At 38.3% G+C, this 27,945-nt stretch overlaps 1 protein-coding gene across 1 annotated transcript in view; it reads left to right on the forward strand.

Annotated features, from left to right (window-relative positions):
* LOC126199758 (calcium-activated potassium channel slowpoke) overlaps nt 1-27,945 on the forward strand; it is an 872,527-nt gene that overhangs the window by 208,764 nt on the left and 635,818 nt on the right. The window lies entirely within an intron of this gene.

Raw genomic sequence — 27,945 nt, forward strand, 5'->3', positions numbered from 1 at the left:
AATGCTGGAAAATCACATTCAGAATTTATGTTGTTAGTTGGTAAGGAAAATTTTTGTTTGTGGTTTTTGTTTCTCTTATATGTCAAATGTGTAAATGATAAGGTGAGTGGATGTAACAAGGAAGAATTTTACTTTTATGTGCCTAGAGCTGACGACACTTTAAACACAATGCTTCACCTCGCACGTAGTCCAGTTGTAAATGAATAAACAAACTTGTGAAACGCACAGTAGCATGCAATGCAATACACAGCTGGCCACAACGTTAGTGGTAACACAGTGATTCAACACATGCACATTGGGGGTAAAGCTAGTCAACAAACCTCAAGCATGTACGCGCCAGACAGACACAGCTGAAAGTGTTGGAGCACCCAGAAGAAACAAACCCTACGAGCTACAGCCTGCACTAGCATTTTTATAGCCTATTTCATAAACAGGTACATATAAAATTAAGGGGGTTTCTATACTACAACCATGACTATCTACACAATACGCACAAACAAAGATAAGCTAATGGATTATGTACACAGAAAGGGATCCTAAATTATGAGATATTTACTGAAGTTACGCTACTATGTACATTATATCTATTGAAAGAACACACACTAATTATACTTAAGGGACCAGAAAACCCTTGCTGAAGGTAAACAAGTGAGTACAATATGAGTGGCAAACTGAATAAGACGTCACATCATGCCTATAATACACCTTATCTTCCAGATTTATAAGATAAGTAGAGATGCACACATGACATTAAATAAGTTTGTGATAGCACGACTGATCACTGAAGTAAATTAATACATGCTTGAATATATGAAAGAGGTATTACTGACCATCGAGCCACTGTACACTTATCTATGAAGATTTAGTTTTAAGTTAGTATTAAGTTTTTTTTTTCTTCCATGAAATGATGCATCAACAAAGCATCAAGTGAAGAAAGATAAATGCTTGTCGAGTGTTAAGTACCATATAAACATAAGAAAGGACCACACCGCAAGTAAATATAGTTGTAAGTGTATGATATGTATGAATGTGATAGTGTGAAAATATGTGTAGAAGAATAAAGTTGCAGTATGTCGCATAGCACAATGCTGAACTGAGGTGGAGCATTACCATATAATCAAGGGGTCGAAACCTAACTACTGTGAGCATCGACTACTCATGAAAGCGTCAAACACCTGATTTACTTTGAAATTTTTATACACATTAGCTCCTTACACAAAAACTATTTTACGCTCATTGTACGTAACATATAGTATTGATGATACAACTCTTTATACCTCAGCATATGAAATGGTTATCCTTTATACAGTGAATATAATAAGGAAGTATTGAGGTGCACTTTAAACACTGAATAAGTATTTGATATGATTGGTAGCATCAGGTTTGCGTTAGGTTTATGAACAACAGACTATTTTGTTCTTGGGATCATGATTAAGTCTAGTACTGTGACGTAAGTGTGCACATAAATGCCTTTCCATGAAATTTCCTCAAACCTGTAGTGTGTAGATCCTTCCTGGAGAATGCTAGAGAGGCGAGGCCATGCGTAGTTATTTAAGCAGCGTGTAGAATCTGTTGTAGCAACTATTGTTTACTTCTTTAATTCTTTGAACTTGATAAATATGCCCCACAAGAAGTCACTGTAAATTGAAATGAAATGTATGTCAATTTATGCCATAAAGGAAAAAACAATCTATTACTGTAAGAATGTTATGTAAAGAAAACGAAAATAAAAAGTGCACTCATATAATGGGAGCTGTACAATTTAACAAAATTATAATTTAACAAAATGTACTAAAACAAAATGACAATCAGACTACAATGTATATAAGTATAGTATGTGGAAGTAGAGTAGTAGTATGCTTCCACTTTTGTCTGTCCATAGCCAGTCTTTTCATTTCTGAATATTTGTCTCCTTTGATACTGTCCAGCATTTGATATCTTCTTTTTCCTCTTCCCCTTTTTCCCTCCACCATTCCTTCTATTCCTTCCTTCAATAAACAGTCCCTCCTCAAACAATGTCCAATCCAGTTCCGTTTTCTCTTTCTGATGACTTTCAGCATGTTTCTTTCTTCTACAACTCTTCTTAATACTTCTTCATTCCTTACTCAGTCTTCCCATGTCACATTTTCCAATCTTCTCCATATCCACATCTCTTGCACCTCCAATCGTCTTTCATCTTCCTTCCTCAATGTCTAAGTCTCCACACCATACAGTGCAATGCTCCAGATGTAACATTTTGCCAGTTTTTTCCTCAGATCTTTGTTTAGTGGTCCGCAAAATAATTTCTGTTTCCTCTTGAATCCTTCTTTTTCCATTGCAATTCTTTTCCTAATTTCTGTTGAGCAATGCATATAATCAGTTATTACACTTCCCAAGTAATTGAAGTTATTCACTTGCTCTATTTCCTCTCCCCCTATTTTCATATGGCATTTCCTCCCCTTTCCTTCAATTGCTATAGTTTTCATTTTCTTCTTGTTAAAGAGTGGAAAAAAGTAAAGAAAGAATGCGAATACCAGATATGATAACCAAGATGGATGACCACAGGAACTGGAAAACTGTAAACACAGAAGAAGGGAAGTGCAACTGCAGGAGGTTAAATAATGAATTAAGAAGGGAGACAGAAAAAGCATAGGAGAAATGGCTGAAAGAAAAGTGTGACAAGATAGAGAAATTAGAGAAAGAAGGAAAATTATGATTTGATGTACAAAGAAGCAATGGATTTGACATTCAGGGAAAGGAGAAACAACAATGGACTAAAGGAAGTAGAGGCAGCAGACGGTAAAATGGTGAGTGAACCTCAAGAAATAATGAGAATATGGGAAGAATATATAGAATGGCTATACTCCGGCAGTTTCTGGTGACTAGAGGAAGCAATGTGGTGTTGGTGTGCAAGACTCACACATCCCCTTCATCATTGGACTTACTTGGAGGTGCCTTGCCAATCTTCTTCTCAGGATAGCTAGCTGCGATGATCTGCCCAACTTTTTCTCCGAAGATATGATGCTGTTGCAAGAATTTACTCTACTCTTAAAATGTTTGTGTACACTCAGGATACTTTTAAATCAACCCTCCTATATTTCACTTTCACAAACAAAACACCACATAACTGTTTCACATCAATGAATCATATTTCGTTAATCTGATGAGTGCCGGTCTGTCAGAAATTATTCATTACTTTTACAATAAATACAGTTCCAAAAATTTCTCAAGGCTCTCACCAGTCCACCATCCGCAACTCTAGATAGTCAGTAAGTAAGTAAAATTAAGTGTCTTTTCTTTTCTTTTTCACAATTCAACTGTTCCTAATAATGACTGATGTAGCATCATCAAGGATTAAGGCACACTTGCTCCTAGTGCTGGTTGTGTAGCTTCTGTGACGAGCGGAGGGTCTGTGGAAAGCAGAGGGTCTCTAGAATTTGCATAGAAATTCTCGAGGCACTGCAATGCGCTGCAGACAGCCGACCAAGTGAAGAAGACCTTTGGATAGAATAAGAAGATAAAGTTGCAGATGATGACAAAGGAAATGCAATACTAACTAGTGAGATTGAAGCATCTATGAAGGAGATGAAAAATGGAAAGTCGTTGAGAATTGATGAGATTCATGCAGAACTGTTAAAGTCATTGTATAAAGAAGGAGAAAGGGAGTTGATTGAACTGTGTAATCAAATATTCAGCAGAGGAAAATGATCAAAGGACTGTACATAAAGTATCTTAATACCTATAGAAGAGAAAAAGAACAGCAAAAAGTGTGAGGAACATAGAACAGTGAGCCTAATATCGCATGCAACCAAAGTCTTGCTGAGGATGCTCAACAGAAGGCTATATGGGAAGCTGAATTGCGTAATAGGAGATGAACAATTTGATTTCAGGTGAGGAGTGGGAACTAGAGATGCCAGAGGGCTACTCAGAGTGATAGGGGAGAGATATATGGAGAAGAAAAGGAAGTTGTATGTCGTGTTCATTGATCTTGAGAAGGCTTTTGACTGTGTCAGAAGGGACAAACTGATGGAAATCCTACTGGAGGGATAGTGGGCTAATTAGAAATTTATATTTGAACCAGAGAGCAAGAGTAAGAAGAGGAGGTGTGATGAGTGAAGAAATTGAACTGGGAAGAGGTGTAAGACAATGTTGTTGTTTATCACCAACACTGTTCAATATCTATCTGGAGTAAATTATTAATGAAATTTTTAATGGAAGGAGAGGAGTTTGTATAGGGAGTCAGAGAGTGGAGATTTGCAGATGACATGGTTGTGATGGCAGAGAGTGCAAGAGAGATGGAACAAATGTTAGATGATCTAAACACAAAATTAAAAAAATATGGACAGAAATATCTGAAAAGGACACCACAGAAATTTTGTGTAATGCAACGGTATAAAAGATGCACAAAAACATATGAAACCTACATGCAAAGTGTTAAGTGTGCATGTGAGATATGTGGGTGTACGTGTGATGAACTAAAAATGACAATACTTCATGTAACATGAAATTTCTGTGCTCAACAATGTCATAAAAACACGAATTTTCTGTGTCCGACAATGTCATAGAAGTGGCAAGAAACTTACCTTGTCAGTGGATGTCGGATTTATGGCTGGTATCCCCACTGCATAAGTGCAAGAGAGTTGAAATACATTCCTCGGACTGCTGACATGAAAAGCAGTTGTCACCACATTGAAGATATCGCAAAGCATCACGCCACTGAACACGAGCGTCACAAATTTGTGTAGCGTTAACTATGTGAATGCATGACATGGGCACTCAGACTTTGTATTAAACACTTGAAAGTGAGCAGGGGTGGTAACGGACATCGAGCACCATGCACGTGCTTCGCAATCTAAACACTGGGCACATACTGACTGACGATAATGGGACTATGCACATACAGCAAGCAATTTGTTATGAAGGAAAAGTAATGTATGTGTTTGTTAAGGGAGCTGACATGCCTATATAAATTGATAACCATGTAGGATAACTCCAGTGGCTGAAAATAATGGCTATGCCCATACTGGCCAGAGTTATCAACCCATAAAAAGAGAAATAAGCTCAGACATTGAAGGGAGGGGCAATTGTAATGTCTCTTGTTATCATTATTATTTCTTTCCTTTCTCAGATGTTATGTCTGGTTAAAATTGGAAAGTGATGCGCACCTTGATCAAGCGTGACTTCCTTTTAACTGTACAGTATACGTTACATTGCATTTAGAGAATTTTGGGTAATTGAACATGTATCAATAATTACAGATTTCTGTACTTGTATATATATGTTTGGATGTAGCTCTATTGCGTTGATGTACTGGTGGATATTGTGTGGTATGACTCCTGTAGTTGATAGTATAATTGGTATAATATCAACTTCATCCTGATGCCACATGTCCTTGACTTCCTCAGCCAGTTGGATGTATTTTTCAATTTTTTCTCCTGTTTTCTTCTGTATATTTGTTGTATTCGATATGGATATTTCGATTAGTTGTGTTAATTTCTTCTTTTTATTGGTGAGTATGATGTCAGGTTTGTTATGTGGTGTTGTTTTATCTGTTATAATGGCTCTGTTCCAGTATGATTTATATTCATTGTTCTCAAGTACATTTTGTGATACATACTTGTATGTGGGAACGTGTTGTTTTATTAGTTTATGTTGTATGGCAAGTTGTTGATGTACTACGAGGGCCGTTCAGAAAGTAACCTCCGGTTGATTTAAAAAAATACACCAAGTTAAATAAAAATATTTTAATATATACATCTTACAACTACATCTTTGCACTATTTTTCTACATAGTCTCCATAGCGATTGAGGCACTTATCGTATCTCTTCACAAGCTTTGAAATTCCTTCTGCAAAAAAATCACCCGCTTGTGCCTGGAGCCAGCCTGTGACCGCATCTTTGAGCTCTTCGTCGTCATCAAACCGCTGTGACCCGAGCCATTTCTTCAAATGCATGAAGAGGTGATAATCACTTGGCGCCAGGTCTGGGCTGTAAGGTGGATGGTTGATAACGTCCCACTTGAAGGACTCAAGAAGGGCCGTTGTTCTGCGAGCAGAGTGAGGACGGGCGTTATCGTGCAAAAAAACGATACCGGAAGTCAGCATACCACGGCGTTTGTTCTGTATAGCCTGTCGTAACTTTTTTATTGTTTCACAGTACATGTCTTGATTAATGGTCGTACCACGTTCCATGAATTCAACCAACAACACCCCTTTGGCATCCCAAAACACCGTTGCCATCAGTTTTCTGGCAGAAAAATCTTGCGAGGCTTTTCTTGGTTTGGTAGGCGAATTTGAATGTGCCCACATCTTTGATTGTTCTTTTGTCTCAGGGTTCACGTACTTAATCCAGGTTTCGTCACCGGTCACGATTCTGTTTAACAATGGTTCTCCTTCGTCCTCATAACGTGACAGAAAGTCTAATGCAGAGGCCATTCTTTGAGTTTTGTGGTGGTCGGTAAGAATTTTGGGCACCCATCGTGCACAGAACTTACGGTAACCCAATCTTGCTGTCACTATCTCGTACAAGAGAGTCTTAGAAATCTGTGGAAAACCAGTAGACAACTCCGACATTGAGAAACATCGATTTTCACGAACTTTTGCATCAACTGTCTGAACGAGTTCGTCAGTCACCAATGATGGTCTACCACTCCTCTCTTCATCATGAACGTTTTCTCGTCCACTTTTAAATAAACGTACCCATTCACGGACAACTCCTTCACTCATAACTCTTGGTCTGTACACGGCACAAAGCTTACGATGAATAGCTGCTGCAGAATATCCTTTGGCTGTAAAAAACCTTATGACAGCTCGCACTTCACATTTGGCGGGGTTTTCTATTGCAGCACACATTTCAAACTGCCACAAAAACTAAACTAGCGCAGGTACGACGTTCACTCGACCACGGCTTGATGCCGACTGACCTGTTGAGTGCGTGAACGCACAGATGGCGTCGCTACTCCCCCCACAACCCGCACTGTGACCAATCGGAGGTTACTTTCTGAACCGCCCTCGTATTTTTGCTACATTGTCATGTCTTCTGGGGTATTCTGTATTTGCTAGTATTGTACATCCGCTTGTGATGTGATATACTGTTTCTATTTGTTGTTTGCAAAGTCTGCATTTATCTGTTGTGGTATTGGGATCTTTAATAATATGCTTGCTGTAATATCTGGTGTTTATTGTTTGATCCTGTATTGCAATCATGAATCCTTCTGTCTCACTGTACATATTGCCTTTTCTTAGCCATGTGTTGGGTGCGTCTTGATCGATGTGTGGCTGTGTTAGATGATAAGGGTGCTTGCCATGTAGTGTTTTCTTTTTCCAATTTACTTTCTTCATATCTGCTGATGTTATGTGATCTAAAGGGTTGTAGAAGTGGTTATGAAATTGCAGTGGTGTAGCCGATGTATTTATATGAGTGATTGCTTTGTGTATTTTGATAGTTTCTGCTCATTCTATAAAGAATTTTCTTGAATTGTCTGCCTGTCCATAATGTAGGTTTTTTATGTCGATAAATCCTCTTCCTCCTTCCTTTCTGCTTAATGTGAATCATTCTGTTGCTGAATGTATGTAATTTATTCTATATTTGTGGCATTGTGATTGTGCAAGTGTATTGAGTGCTTCTAGGTCTGTGTTACTCCATTTCACTACTCCAAATGAGTAGGTCAATATTGGTATAGCATAAGTATTTATAGCTTTTGTCTTCAGAATGAGATTTTCACTCTGCAGCGGAGTGTGTGCTGATATGAAACTTCCTGGCAGATTAAAACTGTGTGCCCAACCAAGACTCGAACTCGGGACCTTTGCCTTTCGCGGGCAAGTGCTGTACCAACTGAGCTACCGAAGCACAACTCACGCCCGGTCCTCACAGCTTTACTTCTGCCAGTACCTCATCTCCTACCTTCCAAACTTGGTAGAGCACTTGCCCGCGAAAGGCAAAGGTCCCGAGTTCGAGTCTCGGTCGGGCACACAGTTTTAATCTGCCAGGAAGATTCAGCTTTTGTCTTGTTTCTTGCTGTCAATTCTGTTTTCAGTATTTTTGGTAGTCTTTGTCTATATTTTTCTTTTAGTTATTCTTTAGTATTTGCATTTTTTGTCTGTATCCTAGACATTTATAGGCATCTGTTTTTTCCATCGCTTCTATGCAGTCGCTGTGGTTATCCAATATGTAATCTTCTTGTTTAGCATGTTTTCCCTTGACTATGCTATTTTTCTTACATTTGTCTGTTCCAAAAGCCATATTTATATCATTGCTGAATACTTCTGTTATCTTTAGTAATTGGTTGAGTTGTTGATTTGTTGCTGCCAGTAGTTTTAGATCATCCATGTATAGCAAATGTGTGATTTTGTGTTGGCATGTTCCAGTAATATTGTATCCATAATTTTTATTGTTTAGCATGTTGGACAGTGGGTTCAGGGCAAGGCAGAACCAGTAAGAACTTAATGAGTCTCCTCAGGAGACTAATTATTATTATTATTATTATTATTATTTCTTTCTTGTCTCAGACGTTATGTCTGGTTAAAAATGGAAGGTGACATGGACCTTGATCAAGCGTGACTTCCTTTTAACTGTATGGTATATGTTACATTGCATTTAGAAACTTTCGGGTAATTGAACAAGTGTCAATAATTACAGATTTCTGTAGTTGTATATACAAGTTTGGATGTAGCTGTATTGCATTGATGTACTGGTGGATATTGTGTGGTATGACTCCTGTAGTTGATAGTATAATTGGTATAATGTCAACTTTATCCTGATGCCACATGCCCTTGACTTCCTCAGCCAGTTGGATGTATTTTTCAATTTTTTCTCCTGTTTCCTTTTGTATATTTGTTGTATTGGGTATGAATATTTCGATTAGTTGTGTTAATTTCTTCTTTTTATTGGTGAGTATGATGTCAGGTTTGTTATGTGGTGTTGTTTTATCTGTTATAATGGTTCTGTTCCAGTATAATTTGTATTCATCGTTCTCAAGTACATTTTGTGGTGCATACTTGTATGTGGGAACATGTTGTTTTATAAGTTTATGTTGTAAGGCAAGCTGTTGATGTATTATTTTTACTACATTGTCGTGTCTTCTGGGGTATTCTGTATTTGCTAGTATTGTAAATCCACTTGTGATGTGATCTACTGTTTCTATTTGTTGTTTGCAAAGTCTGCATTTATCTGTTGTGGTATTGGGATCTTTAATAATATCTGGTGTTTATTGTTTGATCCTGTATTGCAATCATGAATCCTTCCGTCTCACTGTATATATTGCCTTTTCTTAGCCATGTGTTGGATGCGTCTTGATCGATGTGTGGCTGTGTTAGATGATACGGGTGCTTGCCATGTAGTGTTTTCTTTTTCCAATTTACTTTCTTCGTATCTGTTGATGTTATGTGATCTAAAGGGTTGTAGAAGTGGTTATGAAATTGCAGTGGTGTAGCCGATGTATTTATATGAGTGATTGCTTTGTGTATTTTGATAGTTTCTGCTCATTCTATAAAGAATTTTCTTAAATTGTCTACCTGTCCATAATGTAGGTTTTTTATGTCGATAAATCCCCTTCGTCCTTCCTTTCTGCTTAATGTGAATCTTTCAGTTGCTGAATGTATGTGATGTATTCTATATTTGTGGCATTGTGATCGTGTAAGTGTATTGAGTGCTTCTAGGTCTGTGTTACTCCATTTCACTACTCCAGTTTATTATTATTATTATTATTATTATTTTCCTTTCTTTTCTCCCTCATTGTTTTCTTTTTATATATTCATTTCTATAAGTGATAGCAGGTGGACGTATTATGATTTCCGCTGAGATAATATTGTTAAAAAATCATTTGTCTCTATAAGTGATAGCGGCTGGAAATATTAAGAGTTCTGCAGAGTTAATATTGTTAAAAAATCTGCTTGTCTCTATGAGTGGTAGTGGGCAGACGTATGAAACGTTTCGCCACATTAATATTGTTCACAAATGTGCGTTCTAAGTGGACATTAAAGAAGTGTTATAAAAGTTATTTGGGAGGTGAAGCTTATTAAAAAACCATCTGTTCATCATTTGGTGACATGCCGAGAACCCTGCATCAAGAGGATTGAAGCAAACAAGAGGAATTTGTGTGAGCAGAGGAGGGGCAATCATCATAAATGGCTCTATGCTCAATAGTTATAACGAGAAGTATATAAATTTAAATGGTGAATATTGATCTTAAATGAACTGAATATTGAAGCTCTGTTGATATTAGTGCCAGTTAAAGTTCAATCAGGATATGTTTACCTTCCAATTTCTTTCAATTATTCTTTCAAAATTTACCTTTTAATTATTTAAGCAGCAATTTTTAATCAGTTTCCAATACATATTACATTTTATCGCCCCCACCTTACTATTCACTATATAGCATAGGCTGCTGACTTGCAAGGATTGGACACAAGTGTGATTTTTCATATGAACAGTGTGTCACATTGTACATGGATTCATCTATCTATGGTGTTATTATATGTATTTTTCCATGCATTTTAAGGCTTTAAAGTTGTCTAACTCAACTCTGAGCAATCTGCTAAAAATGACCAAAGACCGCAAAATGACTGCATCAGTGCAAGCTGTGTTTCATGATAGTCCCAGTGTTGGCATTATTAATAGTAATAGCCAACATTGTACTCTATGATCAGTGGATGACTTCCAATTAATGTCATTATCTGATATACCAAGCACTCATTCCTCCAGTAGTATGATGATACAGGATTCAGTAATCAGTGTGATATTTAATGATCCTCTGCCCTTATTGATGGTAGATGTGCCATCAAATTGTGTCCAGATTGTAGTCCGTGGCATCAACAGTGTCATTGTTCTTACCAGGACATCATCTGTTTTGTCTGCCACTAACTGAGGCGTCTTGCAGGTGTCTGCCTTGTCCGACAAGTGGCTCCAGTGGCTGCCAGCATGCTGCACACTATCTTCTGGTGCTCATAACTGCAGCAGATGGGATGTAGAAGCTCTTGTTGCAACTGGATATTGTCAAGCAATGGTAGATAGGTGTGGCTGTGTCTCTGATTAATGGGGACACCTACTAGCACATTGACTCCCCACAGCTATGGCTCCCTCAGTGCCAAGTTGTGGCATAAAATTGCCTGTTGACCCTGTTGTGAAGTCATAAACTAAGTATAAAAAATGTAGCTTAATAATTAATCCTTCTAGTTGTCAACTTGTTGACAACAACTTACATTTTTGGCTTGGAAGCTTATGTGTATTTTGGTTACCAATTTGAAGCCTAAGCAAATCTCTTTTCAACTGCAGTACCATTCCCAGAACTTGATGCAATATAAGCACAATATAAACAACTGTTTGAATCTACATTAGGTTGTGCAACCTGTTTCCAAGCCCATGTATCCTTAAAGGAAAATTGCAATTGGTTTCCAAGTCCACATGTCCTTAAAGCAATCTGCAGTGCATAAATTTCATAGAGTATGTCCTGTGCCTTTTGCCATGCACAATCATGTTATAAAGCAGTATTACATAAAATGTGGCATATGGGAGTAACATCTCCAAGGTCATCTAACCAGTGGGCAGTACCCATGGTCACATTTAAGAAGTCAAATGGATCATTCAGAATTTGTAGTGATTATAAGTGTTCTGTTAATGCTCAAGAACATGTTGATATGTATCCAGTACCTCAGCCAGAGGAATTGTTAGTGAAAATGGCTGGTGGCCATTAATTCCCATAAGCATATCTTGCTGATGCCCATTCTCAGTTGCCTGTAGATAATCAGACAAAAAAGTTTTTAGTGATTAATACACCATTCATTATGTATCATTATAGCTGGTTACCATTCGTAACTGGTAGCCATTTGTGGTCACCATCACTCCTGCAATATTTCAGAGATACTTTGAGTAACTTATATAAGGTCTCTGTAATTGTGTTAGTTATTTAGATGACTTGGTAATTACCTGAACCACACGGAAGAAGCACCTGTGCAATCTGCAGATGTTTGGGCAGCTCCAAGCCCATGATCTGTGTTGTCACCCTAACAAACATAGTTTCTTTGAGCTGAGAACATACAGGATCATATGGGTGCAATCACTAACTTACCATCTCCTAATAACCTTAAGAAATACAGTCCTTCTTGGCCAGAATGTTGTTGTGGAGTTATGTGGCATTTTTTTCTGTGACATTGAGAAATACAGTGGAGTCATTGGCGAAAGAAATAAGTATTTCAAATCTTATTAAGATAGATTTTATCATAAAAAATCTTATATAATTAGCTAAAAATCAAAGACATATAAATTATTGTATTCAATTTTTTGCTTTGATTTTTAGTTTTATGCTTCAGGAGAACCAATCCACTATTCAGACTGATAACTATCACAAGAAAAACAGTCAAAATGTAAAAATTCTGAGCATCATGAGCTACACAATAAGCCCCACATGCCGCAGACACATTTTTTAGTGGTGATGTAATTAGGAAAACATTCTTCTTAACTTAGCTAAATACCTCATGACATGGCAATAATTTTTCAGCAAATTACACATATCAAACATTTTCTCAAAATCTGGAGCCCATAAATGATTATGGATCAAACTGTGTATTTTAATTGCTTCATGTCTGATTGTTATTTCCCTTTGGTGTGCAATGAAAATCAAGCACTCCTGTAATTAGTGAAAGCCATTCCTCATTTGTCAGTAAAATTATACATTGCTGGGTTAAAGGCGTACATGTTGGTGGAATTAGTTTTAATGATAACATTGGTATTTCGATTTTATTGACAAACAGTTCATTGTACAAAAAATGATTGCTTTGCCTTTCCCACAAGTCAGTAATGTTGAGAAATGGCTCCATTTTTATGTAAGGTCACAAACCTGGCTAAAAACTGATGACAAGTCTCTTTTATGAGCTCTCCTGATTTAGTGACTCTTGCATACACATTCTTTTTCCATTCCATTAATTAGTATAAGTCTTATTGGACTTGAGGAGAAAATCTGCCACTGACTTATTAGTGACAACCAAATACTGTTGGTAACAATTTTTTGAAAAGTGTTTATTGATGTCAGTTGTGATGATAAAAGCTATTTTTAATAATCTTAGAAATGCTTACCTCTTCTGTCAGTAATTATGTTTACTTCATGATGTCACAAAAAATGTAGGCGTCATATACTTCTGCAATAACAAAAGAAAGGAAAACAACATTAGATTGGATTTGGACGTGGGGCACAAAATTATGAATCTATCCTCCTCGACACTGTGCTACCAACTCACTTGAACACACACAGTGCATGAGACAAACTGATGAAGTGTCGTAGAAACTTTGACCTTCATTTTCTTGGAAACCATTGAGAGTTGGCACCTAAGGCAAAATACGTGTCCCTTTATTTTCTCTCTTGTTTTACCCTGTCAAGTTTCTGTGTCCTACAGTGGTTTGCACGTGTAAGTTTCACTTGATTACTGATGGCTATCGACACCACAGCAGCTACTAACCATGCCCTCTCCATCATATTTGTAATAGATGGAGGCACCTCCCACCCTGGCTTCTGACAATGGTTCTGTTTTAGCATCTGCATTGTAGGATGTTTGTACAAAATGTTGCATTGAGCTGCTGATTGTCACCAGTGTCCATCCTGCATTCAATTCGGATGCCGAGTGGATGGTCAGGCCCTTCAAACACAAGTGTTCAAGATAATAATATAGCCGACACTGGGGAAGCACTCACCAACTCCCTTGCCACCTACCAGTTCACCCCCAGAAATTGATGTAGTCCAACCCTCTTCAATCTGCTGAACCCATCTCTGTGGGCACACACCCATGGACACAGCTATATTACCATGTGGGCTCCCACACCTGGGCTCACACTTCCATCTGGGGCCCTGGTTGGACCAAGCTTTGTTGCCGGCAACAGGGTTCAGGCAAATGTGTGAGGTTACAATTGGTCAGGAGCATTCAGTCAGGCACTGAAATCAGCTCCAGCTGCAATGGCACATAACTCCCCCTCCTTTTTCCCTCAGCTGCCTACTGGGCAAGACCTATGCAACCACAGCGGGACAAGCCAGTCCAACATCCTGCCTGCTTCTGCTGCAACCTCTGCCCTTGCGTTATGCATCGACAGAGGGTCAACTGTGACCAGTGATGGGAGCTAATGGGGCGGAACCACTACCACCCCCTAAATCACTTCCAGCTCCTATCAATGCCAGTGACCATCTCACCACACAACTGATGGAGGTTGAGCATTTTCAGACTGCAGTGCTCAAGGAGATCAACCAGTGTCCCCATCTCAACTTCAGCCAGCACCAACTGTCCTGCTGGCCAGACAGAGCTGCACCCCAGAACCAATCGATCATCCAAGATTCTTACAGGCAGCACTGGCATCTGGCCCAACTTATTGTGTTAAGGAATTACTATAGAAGTTTCACAACTGCGACATTGTCATGAATAAAACAGTGACCCATACATACAATAAGTTTCCTTTAATTTACATCTATGGTCACAAACTTTTTATTAACAGATAACTGGTTTCGGTCTATAATGACCATCATCATATCTGCAGCAAAAAATGAAAAAAAAAAACCACTCACAGATTGACAGCTTAAAAACAATAAATAGACCATGAAACTTCCTGGCAGATTAAAACTGTGTGCCGGACCGAGACTCGAACTCGGGACCTTTGCTTTTCATGGGCAACTGCTCTACCATAATGAAAAGTACTACTGACAAATATATGCATTTTTGCACTTTATGTATGAAGAGGCATACCTGTTTTATAAAAACAAAGTCGTAATGTACTGCAGCCATAGTGGCATCGTCAAATGTTAAACGCAAAATCGGCACCAGCATCGTCAAATATATATAAATAACTCCATATGCACGCGTCATGTTGTCAGTTGCACTATTGTTCAAAACAAGCTGCCGAACAGTAGCCACAAGATGTGTGTCTTGTGGTGAACTTACATTATAGACTGAAACCGGCAATCTGCTAATAAAAGGTTTGTGACGATAGAGGTAACTTAAAGGAAATTTATACTACAGAAGTCTTTGGCAGTGATTCTGGCACTTCTCTCTTACCTTCCTCAACAGAGATGCCACAGGCCAGACCATATTAGGTCCTGTGTGTCAGTTGAAAGGTGAAGGAGTGTAGTATCCAACAGTGATTCAGGTTCCCTGGCCAGCCTGATTATTGATGTGGATGATAGATCAGAGATACTTGGGCTTGCTCCTTCAAGTAGTGCACCACAGATGCAAGCATGTCATGTGGAGGAGTCCAATGACATGAGACTGCCTGTAAACACTGCAGCCCATACTTGTCAGTCATTCACTCACGAGTTATTGAAACCTTCAGTATGTGCCATTGATCAGGAAAGTTTTGATCTTACCTGTATCACATCTTTAATTGCAATTGTTTCCTGGACTCTTTGTATGTGCTGACGATGACTTTACTATGCTGTAGACTGCATTTAGTTAGCCATTCACATTGTGAACTCCGCCACCATTGATCTCAGGAACCAACTGCATCTTTCATTACCACCATTGCAAGTGATAATAAATGTGTTCTACCTATTCAGAGTAGGATAGAAAAGCCACGGTCATCCCCAGATGCTGTGTCTTGATGGGGATGATTATCAGTCACAGCTGGTGAGGATATGATAGGCATGGGTTGGGAAGAAGGAGGGATAGAAGGGCAAGAGTGGGAGAAAATGCTATAGCGCCCCCTGTGGGAGCATGCAGGAATGCAATGCGGGCAGAATTGTGAGTTGCTAGGTACAGCATAGGGGGTCTGTGATGCTGGGTGTAACATATAGTTTCTATAACATCTATTCAGTGGCATATGTACTGAATGGACTTTCATCATTATTCTGCAGGAAGTGTCATTAAAGGACTTCTTCACATTACAAAAAATCTAACTTTTCATGTAGCTGATTTCCTTGAAGTTAACCTCATCATCTTCTTTTGAGGGCAAACTTACGTCTCCAGATTTGGCTGTACAGATTATGGATGATGTGTTAAATGTCAGTGTCTTCATTGCATCTTCTGCATTCATAAATTTGTAGACAAACTGGTTCAAAGATATGTCTCACAAAAGGTTCCACAAGACTTTCTTTGCAAACATAAACATTACTACTTTTTACAAGCATCTTTCCAGCACCTCATCATACAATCACTCTTCCCACCAAGTGCAAACAGGCAAAAGCACAAAGCAACAATTGAGGCAAAGAAGTTTAAATGATATACATTGTTGTCAAAGACATTGTTTTGACCAACTGTATACAATTTAGCATAACTTAGTAAAAATAAATTTACAGATTTTCATATTAAAACTTCAAAGTTATCCTAATTGCATGAATACAAATTGTTATTCATGAAATAATAAATTTTAGTTACCATAGTCTTGTAGGAACCTTTCTGCTTGTTAATGAAATTATCAATATTGAAGGCATTAACATGTATGTTATGCTTAATTACACCACAGGGGCTAAAAAGGAGAGAAGAGAAGCAGAGAAAGGCAAGGACTATACAGCTGCATGGATACAGGGCATGTGTTAGTCTGGTGGTATCAGGGAAGGTGGGAGAGAGAGAGAGAGAGAGAGAGAGAGAGAGAGAGAGAGAGAGAGAGTAAATTAAGGCTTGAGGGTCACATGAATGAGAGATATGTTGCAAGGACAGTTCCCTGTTGTACAGTTCACAAAAGCAGGTGTTGATGGAAAGGATCCCGATGGCATGGGGTGTGAAGCAGCCATTATAGTCAAGCACACCATACTGTGAAGCATGCTCTTTACTGGGTGATCCATCTGTCACTTGACTACAGTTTAGTGGTGACCATTCATGCACACAGGCAGCGTATTAGTGGTCAAGCTGACATAGAATGTTGCACTATGGTTCCATCTAAGTTGGTAGAAACACAAAAATGATAAGGTAGGTAATATCTGCCACAGGACTGGTGGTAGTAGGAGGATGTATTGGACAGGTCTTGCATCTGGATCTTTTACAGGTATATGAGCCATGAGGCTAAGGGTTAGGAGTAGGGGTGAAACAGGAATAGTCAAGGATATTGTGTGGTTAGGCGGGTGATGGAAAACCCCTGTGGGGGAGATATGGTGGCTAGTAAGAACATTTCTTATTTCGAGGGACTATGAGAGGTAGTGAAAATTCTAGCATATAATGTGATTCAGTTGCTCCAGTTCTGTGAGGTACAGAGCCACAAGGGGACACTCTTTTGTGGCCTGTCAGTGGGTAAGTTGTGTTTACTGTGTGGTTGTGGAGACAAGTTATGGAAGCGAGGGTAATTTCAATCTGTGAAGCACATAGCAAGACACATGGCATATTTTGAAAGGGACTGTTCATCACTACAGGTGTGATGACCACAAACAACAAGGCTGTGTGGAAGGGACTTAGCAGACAGCGCACATGCAGGAGGGGCGCTCTGTGATCTTTGGCAGCGAGCATTTTAATATGGCACCATTTATCTGTGCATGTGTTCTATATACAGGGTATTCACGTTCGGATACCATCAGTCATGCCTAGCCACAAGGGGGGGGGGGGGGTTGAATGACCTGATGATGTCAGACAGTTCCTCCGAGGAAATAGTGTGGAATTTGACAATGTGATCCAGTGGCAAACCTGTGAAGACTATTTACAACATATCCACTGGGAAAGCTTGAAGGGTCACTAGGGACTTCTTGTTTGAAGTGAGAGACAGCTGTCAAAATGGAGGTACTTTTGGTGGTTGGTGGGTTTGATTGGGATGGATTTAGTGATGGAGCCATCCATGACGTGGATCACGACACTGAGGAAGGTGGGTTGTTTGACTGAGGAGGACCATGTGAAGGGAATGGGGGAGAAGGCATTGAGGTTTTAGTGTTTTGTGGGTAGGGTATGATTGTGAGATAGGTGAGGGTTTTGGGGTTCTGGGTGGCTAGGATGGGTACCTCTATTTGGCCCGTGAATAGGTTGGCATAGGATAATGCCATATGGGTGCCCATGTCCATAACATGTATTTTTAAAGAAGTTGCCTTCAGAGGAGAAGCAATTACAGGTAAGGATATAATTGGTCATGGTGACTGGGAAGTAGGTTGTGGGTGTGGGGTCGATCAGGTATTGGGAAAGTGTTCAGTGGCAGCAGTGATATCAGTGAGAGATGATCTTATGAATGACAGTAAGAATTTTTTGACAATGAGAGCTATGCAGATCAAAGGAATGGAGGAGAAGACTGGCAGGCAGATTAGTTTATGAACACCAGCAGGGTTGCTATAGGGCAGGAAAACCTAAGAGGTTTTACTCCTATGACATTGATGGATTTGATATTATACTATTAAACTCCATCGGAACAGGTCTTGTAAGACCTTAACAGTACTGACCAACCACCGTGTCATCCTCAGCTTATAGGCATCACTGGATGTGGATATGGAGAGGCATGTGGTCAGCACACCGCTCTCATGGGCGTTGTCAGTTTTTGAGACTGGAGCCGCTACTTCTCAGTCAAGTAGCTCCTCAATTGGCCACACAAGGGCTGAGCGCACCCCGCTTGCCAACAGTGCTTGGCAGACTGGATGGAGACCCAAGTGCTAGCCAAGCCCAACTGTGCTTAACTTTGGTGATCTGACAGGAACTGGTGTTACCACTGCAGGAAGGCTGTTGACATTTGACATTATGACGCATATTTTTTACCCTGGCTGGGTAATTGTTTGCATGAAAAAAGGGTAGTGGTGGTGGTGCTGCTGCTGGAGGGGGGGGGGGGGGGAGGTTCTCAAATGCCGTTGTTATTATTATTGTCATTGGTTATTGCTCATGTAGCTATGTATGGAAACCTGAATGAGATTTAGATCAACATCTACAGAGATGCAGGCTCCTTCCTTGTTTATCCTCTCACTGGGCATTATTTTGGTCCTCATCCTAACATGCAAGCTCCAGAAGGAGTGAGCTCACAATCGTTATTGGTAGGACCCTGTATTCCCAGTAACAGGAAAGATCTGTTACGATTACAGGTTAACACAAGTTTACTTATCCGTTTCACAAAACACCCATTATAATAGTTATTAATGTCTCTAATGGCCATATTCCAGTACCATTCAGACAATCTAGGCACATGTCCACACAGTGACTCACTCTCACACAAACTATTGCATAACACTCTCTGTACGCTGGTGGGAGCCAAACAAGGTCCATTATCGAGAACAAAAACAAAGTGTAATGTACTCCGATATTCACACAACAGTATATAATTCAGAAGACCCACATACACGGGAACATCATTCGATAAATTTAAACAAACTTGGACACTTGAGGTACACATATATACCATAGAGAGTCTGTACAAGTCGGGGCTTAAAGCTGCTGGTCATGTCCATCATAAAGTCTTTAAAATCAAAAACATCTAGTGGTTATGATGAAATATCAACAAAGGCAATTAAAGAATGTGATTCTGAGTTAAGTAACATATTAAGCTACCTGTTGAACCAGTCGTTTATCAGTGGAATATTTCCTGAGTGGCTGAAAATTGCTGAAGTTAAGCCACTGTTTAGGAAGGGAGATAAAGAAATAGCATCAAACTGTCCAATTTCACTTTTGCCAGCATTCTCAAAATTTTTAGAAAAGGTAATGTGCAATCAGCTTAAAAACCATCTCATCACAAATAACATACTGTCAGAGTCGCAGTTCAGATTTCTAAGGGGTTCTGATATTGAAAAGACTATCTACACTTACAGTGAAAATGTACTTAATTCATTAGACAAAAAATTGCAGGCAACTGGTATATTTTGTGATCTGTCGAAGGCATTTGACTGTGTAAATCACAATATCCTTTAAGTAAATTAGAAAATTATGGTATAACAGGAAATGCTGCAAAATGGTTCAAATCTTATATCTCTGGCAGAAAACAAAGGGTGTTATTAGGAAAGAGACATGTATTTAAGCTATCAGGCATCATCCCAACTGGGAACTAATTACATGTGGGGTCCCACAAAGTTCCATCTTATAGCCCTTACTTTTTCTTGTGTATATCAATGATCTTTCATCAGTAACATTACCAGATGCCAAGTTTGTTTGCCGATGATACAAACATTGCAATAAATAGCAAATAAAGTGTAGTCTTAGAAACATCGGCTAATCAAATATTTGTGGACATTAATCACTGGTTCCTAGTCAATTCTTTGTCACCAAACTTTGAAAAAATACAATACATGCAGTTCAGAACTTGTAAGGGGTGTCCCATGAGTATATGCCTAACATACGATCACAAGCAGATAGAAGAAGTGGACAGTGTTAAATTCGTGGGATTACAGCTTTGATAATAAATTCAACTGGGAGGAGCACTACACAGAACTGCTGAAGTGTCTTAACAAATCTCTACTTGCAATGCGAATTGTGTCAGACATAGAGGATATAAAAATAAAAAAGCTGGCTTACTGTGCTTACTTTCATTCCATAATGTAATATGGGATTATTTTTTAGGGTAATTCATCAAGCCAAGCGAAAGTTTTCCAGGCACAAAAATGTGCAGTAAGAGTTATATGTGGTGTGAACTCAAGAACATCCTACAGAAGCCTGTTTAGGGAACTAGGGGTGATAACTACTGCTTCCCAATATATTTATTCCTTAATGAAATTTGTCATTAAAAATATATCACTTTTTCAAACCAACAGCTCAATTCATGGAATCAATACTAGAAATAAGAATAATCTTCACAAGGATTTAAAGTCACTTACTCTTGTACAAAAAGGTGTGCATTATTCAGGAACACACATTTTTAATAACTGGCCAGCAGCCATAAAAAGCTTAACAGCCAATGAAATCTAGTTTAATAGAAGCCTAAAGGATTTATTGGTGGCCAACTCCTTTTACTCCATTGATGAATTTCTCAGTAGTACCATTTGATTTGTGTGTGTGTGTGTGTGTGTGTGTGTGTGTGTGTGTGTGTGTGTGTGTGTGTCATGTGAATAAGTATTGTAGTTGTTCTATTATTATAAAAAAAAGAAAAAAATTAAAATTTTAAATTCAGTGCATTAATGCTGTCTTCATAAATGAGAGTTTGTAAAATAATTCTTTCATATAGTGTTCATTAAAAAAATGATGATCATTCCACTTGGGACCTGTGGAAGGTACATAAGCTTATATGTATCAGTTGTAAATATTTGTCATGTATTATTGTTTTTCTGACATGTTCTACATCCTGGAGGACTTCTTCACTACATATCAATTGGAATGAAAGTAAATATAATCTAATCTAATTAAAGAACACCATGAGGGCTTTGGAAGGTTGGCATAAGATGGAACCATTCTATTTCCCCATAAAAGTCACTCTGATTTATTTGTAGTTTTCGCATTCAAAGACCTGTGAAAAACTCATTGATGGTTTCCTTGTGGTCTGTTTTCATGAAAAGGTTTCTTACATCTCTTGCAACAGCTTGACTCCTTTTCCTAGCTGAATGAAAATCAACCAATTCTTTCCTAGATCCAAAGCTATCTTCCCTTATATTCCCTTCCATTTGAGATCATATCAAAACCTTGATCTGTATCAGACCAAAAAAGAGGCAATATTTCTCTTAGACACATTTCATATCTTTGTCATTACATGCTCCCATCTCTGCATCCTAGTTCTCAACCAAAAGGTCAATTTGAACTCTGCGGTGGTTTTCCATGTATGGACCTAGAGACAGTGATATTCCCTGGCCTTCCTCTGACCTTTGCGCTGAATTACACAGCCTGTTATAGGGGGACATACAAGGTGCTACCCATATCATCTGAAATTTCATTGTAAAAATCAGAAAACTATACTTATGTCCTAGTCTCCAGCATTGTTCCCATTTTTGGAAGAACTCCTGGAAGGCTGTGGGGTGAATGGTGTTTAGGACCCATTCCAATTCCTCTTGGATGTCTTCAATCAGGCCAAAATGTCCTTTCAACACAGTTTTCATCTCTGGGAACAGCTAGAAGTTTCACAGGGCTAGTTATGGTGTGTAGTGAGGGTGTGGGACCATTGCCGTGTTATTTTAGGCCAGGAATTCCTTAACAATGAGTGAGGTGTGCGCGGGTGCATTGTCATGGTACACCGATCAGACTTTCTTTTCTGCAACTCTTATCTATTTTTGCCAAACATTTCTCATCACTTGTCTCAAAACATCACAGTAAAACTGCCCGTTGACAGTCTGATGATATGAAACAGACTCCATGTATGCTATTCCCTGAATGTAAAAAAGGAGAAGGAGATCAGCTTTGTTATTATGGTGCTGAAAACTTGTCAAGCTTTTTTCAGCCTTGGAGAAGATGGCTGTGATGATTGTTGCTATGTTTCAAGGTCATAACTGAAGACCTAAGATTCATCACCTGTTATGATTCTGGATAAAAACTTTGGACACTCGAACTCTGTTGTGGCTCAGTGCTTGTCTGAATCCTGAGGTTTGATTAGTTGGTGCAAGAGAGTTAGGGACAAACTTCAATACAGTTTGTCTCGTGTTCACTTCATTGGCTAGAATTCATTGACATGTTATGTACAACAGCCCAAGTCTGTTACAAACGCTGTGAATTATTTGCCTTTGGTCTTCATGAATCACGTCATGCACTTTCATGATCATTTCCATTGTTGTCCATGTTGACGGTTGACCAGATGTTAGTCATCTTCCACAGATTCTCGGCCTTCTTTGAAGTGCTTGAATCACTCAGATCTTTTTGCTTGACTCAGTGCATTCCCACAAAATGCCTCTGTCAGCATGCAGTGGGCTTCAGTTGCAGTTTTCTTCAACTCAAAACAGAATTTGATGCAAATCTGTTGCTGTTTCACATTATCCATTTCACAATTCGGAGAAGCACTGAAACACCTCCTGACATGCGCCATCCCAACTCACAGCTTCACGTGCCAAAGATGGCACAACCTTTTTCTGCAGTAGGTAATACATGTACCTTGATACCTCTAGTGGCGAAACTTTGTACTGCCACTGGTTTGACGGGTACAATAAAATTCTCAGATATTTTGGGTAGCATCTTGAACAATTAAAATAGACTCCAAACTATGGTAAGACTTGTCCTTTTTACATATTAGCAAATAATTGCCAGAGGTGAAAAAACAATAAGTGATAGAGGAGGAGAAAGATCCTTGTACCAGCTAAGCATCAAATACCAGACCATTGGATGTATAGTTTAAATGATACATGTTCTTGCTTTAATACCAGATCACTCAAAACCTGTACAGTAGTTCAAAAATTTCCCATCAACTCCCAGATCTTAAATTTCTTATTGAATTACTCCTCCAAGTCTATGAGTTTCTTAATTCAGAGCCTGAAATTAAATGATATCTCTCTAATACCCACCAATACCTACCACTGTTGTCTTTTGTTGCTAACCAAATCAACACAACATCATTGTCAAATAGTATGATGCAGACCACCATATCTACTCTGAAACCTGGAAACTGCATGCAAAATGAGAGAGGAATAGTTCAAATAGTAATTAATTTTGGTCAGGACTTGACATGTATTCACTGTATGGCTTCATATGTAAGATGGACTGACACTGTTAGGACACACAGATGCATATGGAACTGTCTGCCTTGGGGACATCCAGTACCTGATTTCTGGGTATCCTTAACAGTGTGACTCAAGATGTGAGCATCTGCTGTAGTGCACAGGCCATAGGCTCATCTCCTGAGCTTTGGAGATGCAAACTTGCTCTTCAGCATACCCCCTCATCATCTCTCACCATTTTCAAAAAGAATTATCTGCTGTGTTATTTACATATTTATGTCCCCCACCACCACCACCACCACCACCACCACCACCACCACCACATATGTGCAATAGGCCCCCTCCCCAACCCCTCTGATTTATTCTTCTCTTACTGTTTTTTTCTTTTTGTTTAAATGTTTGATTGGAGCAAGAATAAGATTCCATATAAATTACACAATGGGATTTTGACTGAATTTTCATCGCCATATGAAGAATGGGAAAGGGACAAAAGGAGTATCAAACTGACCAACATGAGGTCTAGTTTTGCAAAATACTGGAAGACAATAGGCAGGCGAATGAGCTCTCATAAAGGTCATGCTTTCTGAACAGAGCTAAAAAAAAAAAATCATGTGCAGCAAATGTGACACCAGTTGTGAATTTAACTGCAATGTTTAGCTTAGAATTTTAAAGAGTACTAGAAGATATTTGTCAGGCGTGTTATGTAGATCATGCAATCTGCTGTTGTGTGGTGTTGATATCTATGTCATCGATGCTCAGAGGTGTAAAAATGTTCCAACAATTTTTCAGTGTCAAAAATTTTTCAGTAGAGAATCCTTTAGGAAAGGAAATGTGCATTCTCAATCTCCACCTCATTTGCTGAGCATGATTTTGAGCATCATTTAGAGGTGCATCAGATGTTTTGTAAATATATTTTATTTCTTATTTTTTGACAAACCATTTGACCATTTTTACCATTTTTAATTACCTTTTCTTCTTTTCCTCTATTCAGTAACTGCACTATTCTTTTAATTTCATTCATCATAATCAAAGTTTGTAGAAAGTTGCAGCTCAGTGTTATTAATGATATAACCAATAAAACACTATTCTTTTCAATTTTCCCTTTCTCTTCCTCTTTTACGCATTTTTATTTTTCGCTCGGACCCTTCTATTTACACTGACTGAAGTTAGTGAAATTTTAGCTAATATGTTGCCTTTGATCTTCTCCTCTTTAGGGTGAATATTCCTTCATTCACACCTCCCTTCCTCTTCATAACAGGTTACTCTCTTTACTCCCTTTTGGTTCAAAAGCTGGGAACACTGTATCCTGTTTTAACCATTTCTTGTGCCAATATTAATTCACTGGATTGACTTTTTCTTTTTATGCAAAAGACAGAAGATATGGAATTTTGGGATACTATGTATTTTCTGTAGTATACTATCCTGGGCTATATACAAGTAATCGGAGTAAAGGTAACTGTTGTAATGGTGATGCACACAACTTACGGAACACGAAACAAAATACAGTTAAAACACTAATAAAAGGGTACTGACACTGATAACCATAGAACATCATATTCAATGATAGAATATGTCAAAAAATCCAGCCAGAACCAATGTCCAGTTGGTAAATAATTTTTTTAGGAATAGTATAGGTAAGAATGGTTTCCTAGTGTTACCCAAATAAAATTTGTAGGAGTACGCTGATACCAGCCTTAGGGCAATGTATTTCAGCAATGATGCACCTCAACCCAGGCTTTCAAGTTATGGCAGTGAGCTGCACAAAAGATGGCAGTCACAGTACCACACAATTTCTTGTGAAGGGTGAAGTCAAGTAATGTGTATTGTAATTAATGAATGGCCCAATATCTTTTGTACACTGTACAGTCCTAGATTCACAGAACCAATAAATAAATAAATAAATAGTTTTTGATTATGCACTGTGTGATGCTTCATTCCATTTGGTTCCCTGTGAGTGAGAACTTTCCAAATGCGGTTACTTGAAGCATCAGTTGTTACAACAGGGGCTTGCTGGGAGCTGTACGGAACAAGGCAGGATGTAGATTTTAAATTTAGTTTAAACATTAGGAAAATCTTATCACTTGCTACAGACCACTCAAATTTGACACTTTTGTGTCAAAGTGTGATAAATGGAATAGGAGTAATAGCTTTGGCACAGTTTTTTCACCTTTTGTGGAATCACACTGATAATTACATATATTTGTGACTGGAATTAAAAATCACTATGTATATTTTGTTGGAAATGATATTTTGAGACATTGCACTTCTTTCAATATTTAATAAACAATTTTGAGACATTTTATCAACCTTGGCAGTGAAATGAAATGAAATGAAATGATTGTATGGCATTGTTGGCCTGGAGGGCCCATGCGGGGAAGTTCGGCTGCCGTATTGCAAGTCCTTTTTAGTTGATGCCACTTCGACGACTTGTGAGTCAGTGATGATGAAGAACACACAACACCCAGTCATCACGAGGCAGAGAAAATCCCTGACCCCGCTGGGAATCAAACCCGGGACCCCGTGTGCGGGAAGCGAGAATGCTACCGCAAGACCATGAGCTGCGGACTGCAGCTGAAATGAAGCAAGTCAGTAAAAAGTAGACTGCAGAACCATTACTTCATTTTTTGTTAGCATTGTGCACCCCCATTTTCACTGACCTCAGAAGAATTGAACTGTAACAGTTTATTAGATTTTAAAGATGTTAATATCTCCTAGATACTGAAACATGATTCCATAGTTTATCCTTTTACATCTCATTTGTATTAGCTCTTCAAGTTATAAGTGCCTGTTACAGTTTCCTCCAACATTTAAATTTTTCTCTTACAATGCACAGAGTTCTTCACAGTGTAATGAAGCACTGAAAAATCCATAAAGAGTCTTAGGTGAAATGGAGTTTAGTCACCACATTTGTGTTTCTATTCCTGCGTACGTTTATCTGTTGGCTATGTTGGGAATTACTCATCTAAATTCCACTACATTACAAATGTATTTTTGTCCTATAGTTAATGTTTAAGGATATTGAAGATGGCACTGTATCTGCCGGAGATAGTAGGAAAATACTGTGTGACTGGCCAAAAGCTTTGCTTACTCAAGTATACATTTAATGTAAGATCTTTGTTGTTTAAGTAACTGTAATGTTACCTTTCAATTGCTTTGTTGTGTAAAACTGTAGAGTCTGTTCTCCTGTAATTTTTTCCCAATTCCTTGTTTAGCCTACCCTGTAGTGATCGTGCTGTTGCCTGTGTGTATGTCAGAAGGAGCAGTGGCATTTGTGGAGCTTTAAAGTACCATGCACTTCCATATCATTGTTTCTGGCCGCCCATGAAAGTTAATTCTCTTCTGAATTGTTTTTAATAGGTTCCCTGCATGTTTACTAATGAACATAAATCTACAGTTCCTAAATAATGCAGTGGCTGATACGTTGTTCGTGTGTTTGTTAGTTACTCATAACTAATAATTTTTATAGCTTCTCTAATAAGATCTAAGAGACATATTGTTCCATATACTTGTCTCTATTCATATTATATTTAGTTTGCTCCCTATTTCCATATTATTCTAATTCCTTTTGTATTTTTTCATGTTCTATATCTTATCACTTCTGTAGGATATTCCTCATTTCTCTTTTATATTGGAGTAATTTACTGTGATACATTATTGGTTTAATGTTTTTTATTTAAAAGAAAAATTTTCTTTCTCTGCATAATTTCATAGTTACAAGTTTTATATTAGCTACTAAAATTAAATAATGACAATTAACTGAAATTGTTGGAAAACCTTTGAACAGTGGAGGTGGAGCAAGTAATGAATTCATTTGTGACTTTCTATGTAATTGCTCTAAGTTAGAATTTAACATTTTCTTTTAATTTTCATCCATGAAATAGTGTATGTATCATTAATAAGAACATATTCACGAACATATAATATTCAATAATTAGAAAGACATCCTCTTATATGCAGGTAATATCAAATAAGTACCTTAACAATCAAGCTGGAATTAATTTTCCTTGTTATATGTTTGTGTTTCAATGTGTTATTTTTTCATTATGTTATGATGAATGAAGGAAATTTTAGAGAAACAGGACACTCTGGCAGATTGGCATATGAAGAACTGCTCTTTTTAGTTTACAATGCATCTCTTTTCTAGAGTAATTAGATGCAGCTCTATTTCAGTGCCAACAAAGTGTAGTGTCTTCATGTTCAATTTTGTCGTCACATATGTTTCTACATAGAAATTATGTGCTTTGTTTAGTAAGTTCCTGTTTAGTTTTATACCAGAGGTCCATATTTAAAGTGCTGGAAACTAGATTCTTTAGTACTGCTCTGTCTGATAGATACCACTTTCCATTTCTTAAACAGAATTTGCAGCCACTGCACTTCTTCTGTTTCTGACATCCATCTCATTGTGGGAATTACTTTCTCCTAATCAACCACATAACCTATTGTAAGCCTATCAGCCACTTATATTGCAGGAAAGAGCCAGATCTCGAGCTGGAAGGACTGCTCAAACGGCACTACACGACTGTCGAGTTTTTTCAGGGAACTATGATGAATGCTGT

The sequence above is a fragment of the Schistocerca nitens genome, chromosome 1 (genome assembly GCF_023898315.1).
Source record: "Schistocerca nitens isolate TAMUIC-IGC-003100 chromosome 1, iqSchNite1.1, whole genome shotgun sequence".
NCBI lineage: Eukaryota > Metazoa > Arthropoda > Insecta > Orthoptera > Acrididae > Schistocerca > Schistocerca nitens.